General features: G+C 46.3%; 1 protein-coding gene across 2 annotated transcripts in view; it reads left to right on the top strand.

The window, feature by feature from the left end:
• The window catches only part of SMARCB1 (SWI/SNF related BAF chromatin remodeling complex subunit B1), a 45,669-nt gene that overhangs the window by 17,843 nt on the left and 23,226 nt on the right, over nucleotides 1–4,600 (top strand). The window lies entirely within an intron of this gene.

Below are 4,600 nucleotides of genomic sequence, written 5' to 3'. Positions count from 1 at the left end.
CCAAAGTGCTGGGATTACAGGCTTGAGCCACCGCGCCCGGCCTTTTTTTTCTAAGTCTGTTAGAATGTATTTTTGTTATTTTATTTTATTATTACTGTTTTTTTAGATCTTGTTGAATACCAGGTTTTTTTTTTTTTTTTTTTTTTTTTACTTAGTGTCTGTATCCTGCTGAATTTTCATAATGAACATACTCTTTATATTCAGACAAAATGCAGGGAATATCATCTTTATTTTATTTTACCTATTTTATTTTATTTGTTTAAGAGACAGAGTCTCACTCTGTTGCCCAGGCTGGAGTGCAGTGACACTCTCATAGCTCACTGTAATCTTGAACTGCTGGGCTCAAGCAATCCTCCTGCCACAGCCTGCCAAATAGCTAGGAATACAGGCATGTTCCACTGTGCCGAGCGTTATTTTTAAATGAGTGAATGTTTAAAATCATCAGATTCTCACCACCCGAGTAATGTTTTCAGTTTTACCTTTTCTGTCAATTCCACATGCAAACATATTTAACATAGTTGTCACTATAGAGCAAGTCTTATTTTATTTTTGTTCACTTATCATAAGTATCTTTCTGGTTTCTCTTTTTTTGTGGGGGGAGATGGAGTCTCACTCTGTCGCCCAGGCTGGAGTGCAGTGGCGCAATCTCAGCTCACTGCAACCTCCACCTCCTAAGTTCAAGCGATTCTCCTGCCTCAGCCTCCTGAGTAGCTGGAACTACAGGCACCCGCCACCATGTCTGGCTAATTTTTGTATTTTTAGTAGAGATGGCGTTTCACCATGTTAGCCAGGCTGTTCTTGAACTGACCTGAGGTGATCCGCCTGCCATGGCCTCCCACGCTGCTGGGATTATAGGCGACAGCCACTGCACCCAGCCTCTTTCTGATTTCTTTAATCTTCAAACAGTGCAGCATTTTCTACTGGGTCGAGGTACCTTTGTTTGCTAAAACACCCTCTGCTGTAGATGTCTCCACAGCAGATAACATAGTTGCAGCATTTTTTTCTCCAAAGGGATTTTCTAAGGGAGGAGAGTATGAGTGGTTGTGGCTGCCTTGAGGTTTCTGGAAGGATTAGGCTGCTTCCTTTGGTCATCCCCAGGCACTCGGCATGCTAGGCCTGAGTGCTAGGACTACCACTTGCTCACACTAGTGCCAGGCCTGAGTCCAAAGGCTTTTGCTCAGCCCTGAGAAGAATGTCTGAGAGCCATCTGCCAGGTGCCTGTCCCGTAGGTCCCACAGGTCAGCTGGTGAGTGGGGACGCCAGTGAGAGGAGACATGGGTGAGGAGGACACTGGCAAGAGACTCCAGGAGGTTGTATTGAGTGTAGATGGGGACAGGTACAGTTCACTGGTCATGCCCCAGAACAGGGACAGGACAGCCCATGGGGACCAGGCCACCAGTGCTGCACAATGCCTGTTATCTCTGCCAAGCTCCCCGCTTATCTCTGCTGGCCCACATCAGAGTTATTTGTTAATTCTTGTCTCTCCCTCTCCATTTCAACCCTTTAAAGTCAGGGGCCTTGTTTTTCATTGCCATTTTTTTCTTTTTTTTTGAGATGGAGTTTCGCTCTTGTTGCCCAGGCTGGAGTGCAGTGGCACGATCTCAGCTCACCACAACCTCTACCTCCCAGGTTCAAGTGATTCTCCTGCCTCAGCCTCCCAAGTAGCTGGGATTACAGGCATGTGCCACCATGCCTGGCTAATTTTGTATTTTTAGTAGAGACGCGGTTTCACCATGTTGGTCAAAGTGGTCTTGAACTCCTGACCTCAGGTGATCCGCCCGCCTCAGCCTCCCAAAGTGCTGGGTTACAGGTGTGAGCCACTGTGCCCGGCTGCTGTTTCTCTTATCATATAATCTAGTGCAGCATAGGAATTTAGTTGTTCACATTGGATCAGTCCATGCTCTGTCTCGTTATGTTTCTTTGAGCAACACATAGAAAGTTCTGGTTTGTTTATACCCCCGCCCTGTTCCAAAAAGCATGTAAGGAAGCTTACCATGAGTACACTGGGCCCAAATGACTAAAGCAAATGAAAATGGAGTGGTTAGGAAAAACTGGATAAAGAAGAAATGTTCAAGTTGAAGAGGGAGCTTGTACTCAGATTTTATTTGGTGAACATTGCTGGGAATTGGGCGTGGCTCTGGGCCTTTTTAGAACCAGGCAGAGTGAGACGTGAGGATCATTTGCACACTCAGTGTGGTCAATGTTAGCAGCAGCCTGTGGCTCTGAAGAAGTAGAACCACACGTGGTCCTGGAATCTGAGATTTCCTACAGCCCTCAGGAAGAGGGCACGGTCTAGTAAGGAAGACCAGGATCATCCATGAACTCCACAGTGAGTTTCACTGGGCTGTTCCTCCTAGGAGTCCTCATGTAAAATATGATGTCCACTGAAAGTAATTTAGAACACAGTCTTAACTGGTGGAGAACCAAAATAGTGTTGTTCTGCGAACTCTTCCTCAGCTCTGGGTGGTATTTGGTGTTTGTAAGAGCTGTGATTCTTAACTGGTGGTTAGAAGGCCGTGCCAAAATTGTTACTGATTTGCTTTGAAATTTCAAATCATCTTGAAGGTGGGCATGAGAGTCTTTATCACAGAGGGATTAAATATGTAAAGTAGCATTACTGGAGTAGCATGAATGAAGTGTATGTTCTTCAGGCCACCTTCAGAATCAGGATTGGCCAGGCGTGGTGGCTCACACCTGTAATCCCAGCACTTTGGGATGGTGACGTGGGAGGATCACTTGAGGCCAGGAGTTTGAGACCAGCCTGGCCATGATGGCAAAACCCCATCTCCACTAAAAATATAAAAATTAGTCGGGTGTGGTGGTACATGCCTGTGGTCCCAGCAACTTGGGAGGCTGAGGCACAAGAATCGCTTGAACCCAGGAGGCAGAGGTTGCAGTTAGCTGAGATCATGGCGTTGCACTTCAACCCGGGTGACAGAGTGAGACTCTGTCTCAAAAAAAAAAAAAGGAATCAGGATTTTCTCAGGTTTCTGGTAGGTGTTGTGATGCGTTTGAAGTTATCTTCTCTGAAAAGGACTTGAAGTAGGGCTTCTCTAATCACTGGTGAAGTATGGTGTCACCTGCCTTAACAGTCTGCTGAGGAAGGGAAGTATTAAAATTCTCCAGAAAAGATGAGCTGCCTAACCAGAACACATGCAGACATAGATGCCATCTTCGCCCAGAAGGGGAGCAAGGGAATCGCCTCAGGAAGAGGTTTGGAATCTGTCTTGGCACACAGGCAAAGGAGTGATTAGGGTCCTGAGTGTCTACACTTGGCTATAGAAGGCAAGTTTTCAGAGATTTATATCCATATGCTTGTTTTGGACTCTAAAAAATTAAATGAGACTGAGCACAGTTGCTCACACCTGAGACTGAGGCAGGCAGATCACTTTAGCCCGGGAGTTCAAGACCAGCCTGGGTGACATGGTGAAACCCCATTTCTACAAAAATTCACCAGATGTGGTGGCACATGCCTGTGATCTCAGCTACTTGGGAGGCTGAGGTGGGAGGATCGCTTGAGCCTGGGAGGTTGCTGTTTCAGTGAGCCATGATTGAGCCACTGCACTCCAGCCTGGGCAACGGAGTGAGACCCTAACTCAAAAACGTTTTTTTTTTTAAGTTAAAAAAAAATCAAATGACAGATTCAAGAAGCCAAGTGAAGCCCATTATGATTAACCCAAAGCGATCCATGCAAAGACACATCCTAATTAAACTTCTGGAAACTCAACACAAAGAAAAAAATCTTGAGAGCAATCAGAGAGAAGGACAACTTACCTGTAGGGAAAAGACCGTAAGAATAATGGTAGATTTCTTTTCCTTTTTTTTTTTTTTTGAGACGGAGTCTTACTGTGTTGCCCAGGCGGGAGTGCAATGGCGCTATCTCGGCTCACTGCAAGCTCCGCCTTCTGGGTTCACGCCATTCTCCTGCCTCAGCCTTCCGAGTAGCTGGGACTACAGGCGCCTGCCACCACGCCTGGCTGATTTGTTTGTGTTTTTTAGTAGAGACGGAGTTTCACCATGTTAACCAGGATGGTCTTGATCTCCTGACCTCGTGATCCGCCCACATCAGGCTCCCAAAGTGCTGGGATTACAGGCGTGAGCTACTGCACCCAGCCAAATGATGGTAGATTTCTCATGTGAAACTGGAGGCGAGAGGAAGTGGCATGATATTTTTTAAGTACTGAAAGAAAAGAACTATTAATCTAGAATCTTGTACCAGTGACAATATTGTTCAGGAATGAGCGATATTGGACATTCTTAGTCAACACATTCTTAGATGAAAGAAAACTAAGTGCTGGGTGCAGCAGCTGACGCCTGTATTCCCAGCACTTTGGAGGCTGAGGCAGGCGGATCACGAGGTCAGGAGTTGGAGGCCAGCCTGCCAACATGGTGAAACCCCGTCTCTACTAAAAATACAAAAACAATTAGCTGGGCGTGGTGGTGCATGCCTGTAATCTCAGCTACTCGGGAGGCTGAGGCAGGAGAATCACTTGAACCCGGGAGACAGAGGTTGCAGTGAGCGGAGATCACGCCACTGCACTCCAGCCTGGGCGACGAGCGAGACTCTGTCTCAAAAAAAAAAAAAAAAAATTCCCTTTCA

Source organism: Rhinopithecus bieti, unplaced genomic scaffold, assembly GCF_001698545.2.
Source record: "Rhinopithecus bieti isolate Rb0 unplaced genomic scaffold, ASM169854v2 scaffold_19615, whole genome shotgun sequence".
Taxonomy (NCBI): Eukaryota; Metazoa; Chordata; class Mammalia; order Primates; family Cercopithecidae; genus Rhinopithecus; species Rhinopithecus bieti.
This window is presented reverse-complemented; position numbering and strand designations above follow the sequence as displayed.